Genomic DNA, 14,140 nt, shown 5'->3' with positions numbered 1-14,140 from the left:
TTTAGCTGTTCACTGTCAAGCGTAATAGGTAAAGGGATGCCTGCGTAATAATATGGCGTCACATTAATTTCTCGAGCTACTCTAGCGAGCAGGATTGATAATTAAAAAAAGGCAGAAGTTGAGGGGAAGATGGAAGCTTGAAGAGATGACAAATTCTTCGACACGGGGTGTCGCTGGAGCGATTTCGACAAGCGGACTTGTCAATTCACAGCTTTGAAGAAGACAAGTTTGCTTGTCGAAGCGCTCACTCCAGCGACACCCCGTGTCGAAGAATTTGTCATCTCTTCAAGCTTCCATCTTCCCCTGAACTTCTGCGTTTTTTGAATTATCAATCCTGCTCGCTAGAGTAGCTCGAGAAATTAATGTGACGCCATATTACGCAGGCATCCCTTTACCTATTACGCTTGACAGTGAACAGCTAAAACGTGATTGCAAAACACTGGCATGATACAACGAATTGACTAGCGTGTTGCTGGAGCCAACATTTTGACAAACTAACTTGTCTTTAAGTTCCAGCCTTGAAGAAAAGTCCGCTTGTCGAAGCGGCTCCGGCGACACCCCGTGTTCAAGAATTTTTTTTATCTCAGCAAAATTGGTGTTCTTCTGGCCAAAGAATTGGTTAGCCCTATTTATTCAGACATGACATTTCCTTAATTCATTGTTCTCAACACATCTAAGCATTCTGATGTCGGGCCATTTTCATTACTTGTGTTTTATGGAATACGTTATACCACGCTTCCAAAAGTAAATGCGAAATTCCAACAAATGTTGTTATCATGCATAACCTTTATTGTAGCAATTCCAAACAATATGTTGGCCACTTGACATAGCCTGGAGCAATGGAATTGATGACTTTGTTCAAGAACCTGCACGCAAAAGGCACAGTAAAGTACAACGTGTCTCAATCAATCAGACATGTATCAGCACAACAAAAATCGGAAGGCTGTCTTGGCAAACACACGAGCACAGCAGCAATACTTTTCTAAATCATCGAACATTTGTAAACGCCAATAGGAGCAGTTCAATGGCTTATTTTGTCTCAATGAAGTAAATTTAGATATGTTAAAGAATCTTGGGTAGGCAAAATTTAGAGTTCCTCTACAATGGTGTGTGTCAATAATATCGTGGTTTTGGGAATACCTGGAATTCTAATTTCAGCCTGCACACAAAAGGCACGATGAGCCAGGAAAATGTTTCAGTCAAGCATGCACCTACACCAGCATAACAAAGAAACAAATAAAACGAAACAAGAAGCTAGTTTGGTTAAACGACAACAAACACCGTAGCACAGGGCGACACTGGTTTAGGGAAAAGTTCGCCCTAGTTGGTAGCACATGCAAATAATTTTTTCGCATAACCAACACAAGAACAAAAATGGAGACACAACATGTGCACTAACTTTCAGTAGAATGGTATTGCACACGAGGCAAACAGTTGCACAATGCCGGTGCACTCACACTGCACCAAGAAGCAATGCACCGAGATTTGTCTTTTTCCAATTCATTTTTAGATATACATAACACTCATAAACTCACAGACTACTGCACATTCCAGAAAGTCTATTCTTTATCTGACAAGGACAGAGACAGAGTACTAAGACAAGTGGTACGGATATTTGCGATTTTGGCAGCTTATAGTATTATCAATCTCGTTAGTTAAGCTCTTTTGGTTGATAAAACCTTTGAGTTCTGCTAGAAAGGTTCACACCCACACGTTCTACAGGACAATGCAAGCCACCCATCATTGGCTTTATTTACAAGATTACAATGCTCTCTTAACCTATCATTCATGCAGCTGCTTGTTTACACGACATACTGCTTACTGCAGGAAAGAGGTATCTGATAAGCGACAGTTTCTCCACATTCCACAAACCGCATTCTATGTCGTTTCTGGCAAGCAGTTGTCTTCTTCGATGCTTGGCTCCTAATTCTGCAAATCGATTTCAGCTTTCATGGAGCGGAAAAACTATTTGTACATTAGCAAGTGACATTAACCTTACTATGTAGTGCAAAATTTCGTGCAAGTGTGGCACAACAGCTATTCCTTCTTGAGCAACATCACTGTTGGAATGGCAGACCAGAGCAATGGAGCGGTACTTCCTAATCGGGACCTCTGCGACTAACACCTTTGTTTGAGTGACGTGTTGTGTGTGAATCTTTCCAATGTGCTATGTGTTCCGTTGAGTTGTTGCGCTATTCAAGTACAGAATAAAAAGGTTGGCATCACGTGCTAATGTGCAAGTAGTTTTTTTCAGCTCGATGCAAGCTGAAATCGATTTGCAGAATCAGCACTCAAGCACCAAAGACGACGACTGCTTGCAAGAAACAACATAGGACACAGTTTCTGGAATGCAGAGAAGCTGTCATTTATCAGATACCTCTTTCATGCGGTAAGCAGTATGCCGGGAAATGGGCCACTGCAGGAATGATAGGTTAAGAGAGCATTTTTAAAAGAGGCGAGCGAATGTTGGGTGAGTTAGTGTCTCGACATAGTAAATACCATCGTAAGTAGCGCAACTAGACGGGACAACAGTGTTCGTCTGTTCCTTTCTGTTGTCCTGCCTAGTTGCGGTACATACAATGGCATTTATAAGACAGCATTGTAATCTTGTAAACACGATCAGGGGCGTAGCCAGAAATTTTTTTCGGGGGGGGGGGTTTGAACCCCCCAACCCCCCCCCCCTTGGCTACGCCCCTGAACACGATGGATGTCTGGCGTTACAGTGTAGAGCATGTGAGTGGGAACCTTTCTTTCAGAACACAAATGTTTTATCAGCTAATAGAGTTGAACTAACGAAGTTGATAATAGAAGCTGCAAAAATTGCAATAGGGGGTATCAATTTTGTTAGCACTCCTCGACTGTCCTTCTCGAATGAAGCACTGTCTTTCTTGAACATGGAGTAGTTCGCGAGGTGATCAGTATGCCGTATATTTTGCTAAAATAAAGCGGAAGAAGACACATCTCTCTGCATGGCACCTTGGTTAAGCTTGAGGGCACCACCCCATTGTCTACAAGTGCCTCGTGTGCAATAAACCATTTTTTTTTAAAAGTTAGTGCACAGATTGTCCCTTTTCGGCTTTGTGTTGCTTATGTGCTAAAAATTTTTACCAAGTGTGTTGAGGTCACTTATGAGTACAGAAAACAAGATACTTTAGAAATTTCAACCACAGATACACACAAGCACTACAGCAAAACCTAGTTAACAGTAGAAAACTTGTAACAGCCAAAGGAAAGTGCAGCTGAACAGTTGAGTGCAGCTGAGGCAGTTTTAGAATAGTGTACGCTAAGTTAGCGTTAGCGTTTGCGGCCCGCTATTTCCGTCACTTAACGGGAGCCCGCAAGCGGTTAGCGTACGACGCATGCGCAGTTGCGCGAAAAGCCAACGCAAAGCTTTGCGTACGCTATTCTAAAACTGCCTATTGCCCACACAATGCGCTTAAATTTAGGTATGTTTCAGAATCCCGGGTAAGCAAAATCAACGAGTTCCTCCACAACGGTGGCCATCACAATCGTGTCGTGGTTTCCGCAATACTCAGAACTTTATTTTCATCCTGCACGCAAATGGCACAATGAAGTCAGCCAAGCATGTGCGTGCAACAGCTTACCCTATGTCTTTCAAAAATTATAACAAATCGGAACATTTTCGAAGCATATGTTTTGACGCCTTCTGCACATCCTTCTAAGGCCTCACAGCAAAGTTACTTGAACACGGGCATGAGCTGGCGCTCTCATGTATAATTCGTTCAGGTGACCTGTCGGCGGGTTCAGGTGACGCACTTCCACATTCATCACCCTCAACACAGATTGTAACCAGGCAGGCATTATCTACGCTTTCAGTAGTTGAGTTTTGTGCTGAAAAGTTACTTTCATTATTTTGCATCGAGGCGGTCTGGCGAAAAAGCGGCTCAACTGCAGCATGAAGTCGGCGATGTTTTTGCCGACGCGATAGAGAGCCGATAGCTTTCTTTTTTCTTTCCATGGCAGACCCTTTCGCGCGGAAATCTAAAAATGACACTTACGTCTGTTGGGTGTCTGGAAGACAATGAGGTCCTGGAGTTTTGACACGAAAAAATAGCAGGACGAACAAGAAGCACATTCCGAAAAGACGGAGAAAGGATATTCAACTTGAAACGCTTGAAACTACACTACGCAGTTATCGTCGGCGGCTTCGGTGGAAAGAGAGCGAGATAAGAGCGAGAGCGGCGAGAGCGCCAGAGCGGCGTCACGGGCGGCCAATGAGAGGGGACGACACGATGACGTAGAATGACGAAGTATGTGGCGACCAATGGCGACCATGGGTGGCGACATGTCTCGACCATGGCCTCCGAGATGGGGGGACGCGCCCGCCATCTCGGAGGCCATGTCTCGCCTCTCGACGGCAGGAGGGTGAGGCGAGGTTGTGGACAGGAAAAGACGCTTTTCTTCCGCCCTCGCTAGGAGCGCGCCTCGGCAAGCATGGTCTGCGCGCGAACGAACTAACTGGAGATGACGCTCGAAGGGTCCGGGGGCACTCTCGATCCCCATACTGCCCATACATTGTATCACATTTTATTTCATCAATTAAGCGATGGTGATCGATGTTCAGCGAATGATTTTGTATCCTTCACGTGCATGGTGGGCTAAAAGATGGGAAAATTTGGTTTACCGATCTTCACATGTTAAAATGGGGAGAAATATAAACCCGCTACCCTTTCTTTTTATTGAGCATGCGGTTCAGGCGACCAATATTTGCGATTACGAACGTATACGAGCGACCGAAGTTCATATGTGCGCATTTTAATGGCAAAAGCTCTAGAAAAAAATGTTCACTAAACGTTTTAAAAAGACTTCTTGTAAAAAACGCTTTTTCAACGTCTTCTAAAAAACTTCTTGTGAAAAACGTTTATTCAACGTTGCATAATATACCTAGATGTCTGCATACCTTTTTAGTCGTTTCAAGAAGTTTCTTAGAGGTTTTGTGTTTCGTGGGAAGAGCTCCCGCGAGAGCACTTTCCTGTTTTTTCTCCCACTTCCTATGTCAGTCGTCGAGCAAGTGACAAAACAATGAAGCAAGATCACTAACATACGTACATACCTGTTCACCCACGCATGTCCTCACTGTTGCATATATAAATTTTCGACGCTGAGTTTACTCGCGTTTATTGCGGACCGAATCAAGTTGCATGCGGTCGCTCATATATGCCGCGTGAATTATTGGCTACTTCAGCACATCATACATATCCAATTTTCATATAAAAGACATCGGTTTATAATAAAGTTCAACACGTACGCAGGAGATCAGCACGTATACTGTATTACATAAATGACGTTTAGCGGATGGCGCGCAAATAAATAATCGCGCTTCTCGGCAACAATAAATTATCCCACGATGTTGTCAAATTGGCTTTATTAATGAATAAAGCACAACCAAATGTGACACAAAACACGTCGGAAGGTGACCGCACAAGGTGAAGCTGAGTGGCACGACAGCAACGTAAATAAAATTCTGCATGAATGCACTCCACGTCTCGTCAAAGAAACTGTACTGGCTTCCGCATTAGCTGGCGTGGTCTCAGGCCCAATATCTTGCACAAACAGCAGTGAAGAAAAGCTGCATACAGAGAAAGCAAGTAAGCTACGCAGGATTTACAACAAATAACAGATCATCAAGTCAGTCTAAAGAAACATTTCCAATTACAGATATGATAAAATGCTGTCATGTATTAAGAAACGACAATCAATCATAACCACACCCACAGGCGAGGCGCCTATACGGTAGAAGCTTTGCACTTTGTCAGCGACAGGCCGGCATAGTTGTAAGCATGCTTGCTTAAACTATGTCGGCCTGTCACTAGCGTGCGTGCGTGGAGCCACGAGCTGTAACGCGCAAAACATAATTACTCAAAATAGGGCGAGTCGCACCGGCGCGTATACTATAGTTTCGCGTTCGACCACGCGGTTCAACCTAGCAATAAACTGTTCACATTTTAATCACAATTCCAAAACCTTTCAGTAAAAACGACGAAAAGTCAGGTGCACTTACCGAAAAAAGCACTCTATCCGAACGTGCACACGTTCTTAGCTGTTTGTCTGGCTGCAACGAAGGTGGTGAGCAGAACAATCGCTTCTTGAAACGAACGTACCGACGAACGTACCGTCGCAAACACACAGTAAAGCTTGTTTCACCAAACACTGATGGAAAATATGCGACAGACAGTATGATCACCGTTACTTGATGCCAAACAGCCCGTAATCCGTTCATCCGTTCACAAACAAAAGCTGACAACGCTACACAAAACGCAAATGACCGCCGGCCGTCGCCTAGCTCTGCTGCCGATAGAGCCGCTGCGAACTGGCGCCTGGCGGCTGGCGCGAACTAGTGGAGGAAGAGGGGAAAGGGGGAGGAAGGAACAAGTATTCTGAAACAAGCCTCACCCTTCACTTGACCGAGCTGAGCACAGCGTCACCATACAACAGAAAAGACACAACGGTTTTCACAAAGTGATCCCGCCTATATATATATTGCTCAATATTTAGTGAACATTCCTGCCAATAGGTATATCTGCCATCGACATTGAGTCAAGGTGGAGCGCCGAGTGAAAAGATGTTCTCCAATGCAGGAGTAAACCACTGACCTCCACTAGGAGCATGCGCTGGCATGCGCGCTTCGACAACACCCGCTTCGAGCCTCCGACTGCGTAGCATCAGTAGCATGCTTGCCTGGCTTGCCTGCGTTTGTTTCTGTTGTCGTTCGCTGTTGCGCGAGCGTTGCAGGGCCTTAGCCGCCTGCTGATAGAAACCCGCGTTGTGTCTCTTCTTTCACTAAAGCGACAGTCACCGCTCTTTAGACATGCCGTTTTGGCGTCTTTGCGCTCGTGGACAAAACATTTGAAGAATCATTTAAATAGTCGTTGCGCGCGCACTTTCCCACACAATGTCTAAAAATGTCTCAAAGTACGTTGTGGACTGCTTTGGCAGAATACACTCTGGCTATGTCGTAGCTGTTGAAAACGGTAATAAACAGTACGCAGGCATATTTGAGAGGCGAGTGCTTTATTTTGCAAAAATGTCTATTCTTGATCTTCTCGTAAACAAGACGTCTATAGCCGTCCGTAGCCGTTTCGAGACGTCTTTTAGAGGTTTTGTGTTACATCCCACGAAACACAAGAAAAGCTAGAAAACTTCTACTAAACATCTAGAAAGGAAACTCCAAAAGTATATTAGAAGTTTAGTTGAGATGTTATTTAGACGTAAGCAGCTTGAAAACTTCCTGTAGCTGTGCTAACGCCACGTTATTAGAAGTCTAGAAAACTGCTTGCAAGAATTCTAAAAAACTTCTTGCTAGATCTTTTTAAGAGCTTTTTTAGACATTTATTTTTCATGCAAACCAGCTTGTTGAGGAGCTTGCCCTAGTCAATTCGTTGCATCATGCAGCCTTTTGCAATCGCGTTTTAGCTGTTCACTGTCAAGCGTAATAGGTAAAGGGATGCCTGCGTAATATGGCGTCACATTAATTTCTCCAGCTACTCTAGCGAGCAGGATTGGTAATTCAAAAAAGCCAGAAGTTGAGGGGAAGATGGAAGCTTGAAGAGATGACAAATTCTTCGACACGGGGTGTCGCTGGAGCGATTTCGACAAGCGGACTTGTCAATTCACAGCTTTGAAGAAGACAAGTTTGCTTGTCGAAGCGCTGACTCCAGCGACACCCCGTGTCCAAGAATTTGCCATCTCTTCAAGCTTCCATCTTCCCCTCAACTTCTGCCTTTTTTTAAATATCAATCCTGCTCGCTAGAGCAGCTCGAGAAATTAATGTGACGCCATATTACGCAGGCATCCCTTTACCTATTACGCTTGACAGTGAACAGCTAAAACGTGATTGCAAAACACTGGCATGATACAACGAATTGACTAGCGTGTTGCTGGAGCCAACATTTTGACAAACTAACTTGTCTTCAAGTTCCAGCCTTGAAGAAAAGTCCGCTTGTCGAAGCGGCTCCGGCGACACCCTGTGTTCAAGAATTTTTTATCTCAGCAAAATTGGTGTTCTTCTGGCCAAAGAATTAGTTAGCCCTATTTATTCAGACATGACATTGCCTTAATTCATTGTTCTCAACACATCTAAGCATTTTGATGTCGGGCCATTTTCATTATTTGTGTTTTATGGAATGCGTTATACCACGCTTCCAAAAGTAAATGCGAAATTCCAACAAATGTTGTTATCATGAATAACCTTTATTGTAGCAATTCCAAACAATATGTTGGCCACTTGACATAGGCTGGAGCAATGGAATTGATGACTTTGTTCAAGAACCTGCACGCAAAAGGCACAGTAAAGTACAACGTGTCTCAATCAATCAGACATGTATCAGCACAACAAAAATCGGAAGGCTGTCTTGGCAAACACACGAGCACAGCAGCAATACTTTGCTAAATCATCGAACATTTGTAAACGCCAATAGGAGCAGTTCAATGGCTTATTTTGTCTCAATGAAGTAAATTTAGATATGTTAAAGAATCTTAAGTAGGCAAAATTTAGAGTTCCTCTGCAATGGTGTGTGTCAATAATATCGTGGTTTTGGGAATGCCTGGAATTCTAATTTCAGCCTGCACACAAAAGGCACGATGAGCCAGGAAAATGTTTCAGTCAAGCATGCACCTACACCAGCATAACAAAGAAACAAATAAAACGAAACAAGAGGCTAGTTTGGTTAAACGACAACAAACACCGTAGCACAGGGCGACACTGGTTTAGGGAAAAATTCGCTCTAGTTGGTAGCACATGCAAAGAATTTTTTCGCATAACCAACACAAGAACAAAAATGGAGACACAACATGTGCACTAACTTTCAGTAGAATGGTTTATTGCACACGAGGCAAACGGTTGCACAATGCCGGTGCACTCACACTGCACCAAGAAGCAATGCACCGAGATTTGTCTTTTTCCATTTCATTTTTAGATATACATAACACTCATAAACTCACAGACTACTGCACATTCCAGAAGGTCTATTCTTTATCTGACAAGGACAGGGACAGAGTACTAACACAAGTGGTACGGATATTTGCGATTTTGGCAGCTTATAGTATTATCAATCTCGTTAGTTAAGCTCTATTGGTTGATAAAACCTTTGAGTTCTGCTAGAAAGGTTCACACCCACACGCTCTACAGGACAATGCAAGCCACCCATCACTGGCTTTATTTACAAGATTACAATGCTCTCTTAACCTATCATTCATGCAGCTGCTTGTTTACACGACAGGACTTACTGCAGGCTTACTGCAGGAAAGAGGTATCTGATAAGCGACAGTTTCTCCACATTCCACAAACCGCATTCTATGTCGTTTCTGGCAAGCAGTTGTCTTCTTTGATGCTTGGCTGCTAATTCTGCAAATCGATTTCAGCTTTCATGGAGCGGAAAAACTATTTGTACATTAGCAAGTGACATCAACCTCATTATGTAGTGCAAAATTTCGTGCAAGTGTGGCACAACAGCTATTCCTTTTTGAGCAACATCACTGTTGGAATGGCAGACTAGAGCAATGGAGCGGTACTTCCTAATCGGGACCTCTGCGACTAACACCTTTGTTTGAGTGACGTGTTGTGTGTGAATCTTTCCAATGTGCTATGTGTTCCGTTGAGTTGTTGCGCTATTCAAGTACAGAATAAAAAGGTTGGCATCACGTGCTAATGTGCAAGTAGTTTTTCAGCTCGATGCAAGCTGAAATCGATTTGCAGAATCAGCACTCAAGCACCAAAGACGACGACTGCCTGCAAGAAACAACATAGGACACAGTTTCTGGAATGCAGAGAAGCTGTCATTTATCAGATACCTCTTTCATGCGGTAAGCAGTATGCCGGGAAATGGGCCACTGCAGGAATGATAGGTTAAGAGAGCATTTTTAAACGAGGCGAGCGAATGTTGGGTGAGTTAGTGTCTTGACATAGTAAATACCATCGTAAGTAGCGCAACTAGACAGGACAACAGTGTTCGTCTCTTCCTTTCTGTTGTCCTGCCTAGTTGCGGTACATACAATGGCATTTATAAGACAGCATTGTAATCTTGTAAACACGATGGATGTCTGGCGTTACAGTGTAGAGCATGTGAGTGGGAACCTTTCTTTCAGAACACAAATGTTTTATCAGCTAATAGAGTTGAATTAACGAAGTTGATAATAGAAGCTGCAAAAATTGCAATAGGGGGTATCAATTTTGTTAGCACTCCTCGACTGTCCTTCTCGAATGAAGCACTGACTTTCTTGAACATGGAGTAGTTCGCGAAGTGATCAGTATGCCGCATATTTTTCTAAAATAAAGCGGAAGAAGACATCTCTCTGCATGGCACCTTGGTTAAGCTTGAGGGCACCACCCCATTGTCTAGAAGTGCCTCGTGTGCAATAAACCATTTTTTTTAAGTTAGTGCACAGATTGTCCCTTTTCGGCTTTGTGTTGCTTATGTGCTAAAAATTTTTACCAAGTGTGTTGAGGTCACTTATGAGTACAGAAAACAAGATACTTTAGAAATTTCAACCACAGATACACACAAGCACAACAGTAAAACCTAGTTAACAGTAGAAAACTTGTAACAGCCAAAGGAAAGTGCAGCTGAACAGTTTATATTACTGCCCACACAATGCGCTTAAATTTGGGTATGTTTCAGAATCCCGGGTAAGCAAAATCAACGAGTTCCTCCACAACGGTGGCCATCACAATCGTGTCGTGGTTTCCGCAATACTCAGAACTTTATTTTCATCCTGCACGCAAATGGCACAATGAAGTCAGCCAAGCATGTGCGTGCAACAGCTTACCCCATGTCTTTCAAAAATTATGACAAATCGGAACATTTTCGAAGCATATGTTTTGACGCCTTCTGCACATCCTTCTAAGGCCTCACAGCAAAGTTACTTGAACACGGGCATGAGCTGGCGCTCTCATGTATAATTCGTTCAGGTGACCTGTCGGCGGGTTCAGGTGACGCACTTCCACATTCATCACCCTCAACACAGATTGTAACCAGGCAGGCATTATCTACGCTTTCAGTAGTTGAGTTTTGTGCTGAAAAGTTACTTTTATTTTGCATCGAGGCGGTCTGGCGAAAAGCGGCTCAACTGCAGCATGAAGTCGGCGATGTTTTTGCCGACGCGATAGGGAGCCGATAGCTTTCTTTTTTCTTTCCATGGCAGACCCTTTCGCTCGGAAAGCTGAAAATGACACTTACGTCTGTTGGGTGTCTGGAAGACAATGAGGTCCTGGAGTTTTGACACGAAAAAATAGCAGGACGAACAAGAAGCACATTCCGAAAAGACGGAGAAAGGATATTCAACTTCAAACGCTTGAAAGTTGAAACTATACTGCGCAGTTATCGTCGGCGGCTTCGGTGGAAAGGGAGCGAGATAAGAGCGAGAGCGCCAGAGCGGCGTCACGGGCGGCCAATGAGAGGGCACGACACGATGACGTAGAATGACGAAGTGTGTGGCGACCAATGGCGACCATGGGTGGCGACATGTCTCGACCATGGCCTCCGAGATTGGGGGGGGGGGGACGCGCCTGCTATCTCGGAGGCCATGTCTCGCCTCTCGACGGCGGGAAGGTGAGGCGAGGTTGTGGAGAGGAAAAGACGCTTTTCTTCCGCCCTCGCTAGGAGCGCGCCTGAGCAAGCATGGTCTGCGCGCGAACGAACTAACTGGAGATGACGCTCGAAGGGTCCGGGGGCACTCTCGGTCCCCATATTGCCCATACATTGTATCACATTTTATTTCATGAATTAAGCGATGGTGATCGATGTTCGGCGAATGATTTTGTATCCTTCACGTGCATGGTGGGCTAAAAGATGGGAAAATTTGGTTTACCGATCTTGACATGTTAAAATGGGGAGAAATATAAATCCGCTACCCTTTCTTTTGATTGCGCATGCGGTTCAGGCGACCAATATTTGCGATTACGAACGTATACGAGCGACCGAAGTTCATATGTGCGCATTTTAATGGCAAAAGCTCTAGAAAAAAATGTTCACTAAACGTTTTAAAAAGACTTCTTGTAAAAAACGTTTTTTCAACGTCTTCTAAAAAACTTCTTGTGAAAAACGTTTATTCAACGTTCCATAATATGCCTAGATGTCTGCATACCTTTTTAGTCGTTTCAAGAAGTTTTTTAGAGGTTTTGTGTTTCGTGGGATGGGTGAACAGCTCGCTAATGCTGTCAAGGAATCCACATCATTTTACGAAGCAGAACAGAAAAGGCGCCGCTTCACGACACTTGCGGAACTAAATGTGTGCCTTGAAGCAGCTTCAGTTCCCGAGATGTGGACAGTGATCCGTCTAATGAAGTGTACAATGTTTTTGAACATCGTAGGCGACTGTGAACCACAGCTGGAAGCCTCCGTGACGGTTTGCGAAGACCTCAAAATCAGCACTTGTTTCCAAGAGGCTCGAGTCAAAAGACTCGGAGAAAGTGTTTTTCCGGACACTGTGAACGACATAGGTGTTTTGACAAAGATTTTAGAAGACATTGCCATGCTGCGTAAGCAGGAAGAAAGCCGCTGTCTCTTGTTGGACAGAATCATTTCTCTTCTTGATAAATTTGAGGCCACAGTAAGTGAAGCAAGAAAAGAAGGTGTCAAGTTCCTAAAAGAACAGGCAGCCTTGCTGCTTAAAGATAAACCTCGATACAGCCCGCATTCAATGGTAATCGCGTGTATATTGTATTCTGTGTCAGCGCATGCATACAAATTTTTAAGGAGAACAAATTCCATCATTCTGCCTCACCCAAGCACAATAAGAAATGCGTCCTCGTCTCTTCAACTGTCCCCGCTTTCTGAGTCAGCGGATGATAATTTTCTGCAGTATGTATCGCAAAGATTTCGAGGTTTGCAGCCTCATGAGCGCAGCATAACACTTATGTTGGACGAGATATATATCAGGCCTTCTTACGATTACAAGGGTGGCAACATATGCGGTGCAGCAACAAATTCCAGTGAACCAGCGACGTCTGCACACGTATTCATGGTGCAGAGCCTGCTGAGTTCTTTTCGAGAGGTTGCCCATATTCTGCCTGTGAAAACCACGACTGGCGAACAACTTCACGCAGTACTGAAAAAGGTAATTCTAAAATTAGAGCAAATCGGGTTTAATGTATTGGCGGTTGTTTGTGATAACAACTCCGTGAACAGGAAAGCAATGATGATGTTTTCAGAGCCGCAAAAGCTTCGGATTGTATACAGTCACCCCGCAGATCCATCACGACCGCTTTTCTATGTGGTGGACATCTTCTTAAATGCATTCGCAATAATTGGATTAATCAAAGAAATCCTGGTGTTTGTTTTTTTTATCCACAATTTGACCTAAAGTCTAATAGTGCTAATCCTGAGAACATCATGACAGCTTCATTCAAGGACTTGCGCGAGCTTCACAAGCAGGAGGCCTCACAAATCTTAAAGTTTGGGTATGGCCTCACCTCCAAATCTCTTAATCCCAGTAATTTGGAGCGCCAGAACGTTAAGTTAGCGCTGCAAGTTTTTAGCACGCATGTGTCTGAGGCTCTTTCCACTCACTGCAACTCGGAATCCTTTTACCATGCACAGGGAACGGCAGACTTCATTAGAATAATTGTTCGGTGGTGGAGTATAGTTAACGTGAAGACGCGAAACAAAGGCTTTCATCACCGAAATATCTTTGAAGAGCCGATCTCTTGTTTGGAGAATGATCCTAAACTTGAATTTTTAAGTTCGTTTGTTACGCGGCTCGACGTGTGGGAATTCTATCGACATGACAATGGTGTACTAACTAAGGAAACGCTTACTGCCTTGAGGCTGTCAGCATATTCACTGTCAGAGTTTGCAAAGTACTGCATTGGAGAGCTTGGGCACAAGTATGTTCTTCTGGGGAAAATCCAAACTGACTCTCTGGAAGCCCGCTTCGGCCACTACAGGCAGATGGCGGGTGGTCACTATCACATATCTGTCCGCCAGCTTTACGAAACTGAGGGTAGGATCCGCCTTCAGAATATGCTCCCAGTGATGAGTGCAGATGCTCTTAGAGACATTGAAGACACAATTACTGCAGGTGACGCAAGCACGTCGTATAATATAAGTGTAACAAACGCAGACCTCGACGGACTAACTGCGCAGGTGCCTGTCATTGCATACGTTGGCGGTTATTGTGCGCA

The 14,140-nt window shown here is 44.1% G+C and overlaps 1 long non-coding RNA gene across 1 annotated transcript; it reads right to left on the bottom strand.

Moving 5' to 3' along the window:
- Positions 1-767: 767 nt before the first annotated feature.
- LOC125760391 (uncharacterized) lies at positions 768-11,277 on the bottom strand. Its single transcript, XR_007417966.1, has 3 exons — positions 11,196-11,277; positions 8,210-8,290; positions 768-785 (listed from the first exon to the last, which is right to left on the bottom strand). It is a non-coding gene; the product is annotated as an uncharacterized LOC125760391 (long non-coding RNA).
- Between the last annotated feature and the right edge of the window lie 2,863 nt (positions 11,278-14,140).

This window comes from Rhipicephalus sanguineus, chromosome 11 (genome assembly GCF_013339695.2).
Source record: "Rhipicephalus sanguineus isolate Rsan-2018 chromosome 11, BIME_Rsan_1.4, whole genome shotgun sequence".
NCBI classification, from domain to species: Eukaryota; Metazoa; Arthropoda; class Arachnida; order Ixodida; family Ixodidae; genus Rhipicephalus; species Rhipicephalus sanguineus.
The sequence above is the reverse complement of the archived record's forward strand: the minus strand, read 5'-3'. Positions and strand labels throughout refer to the sequence as shown.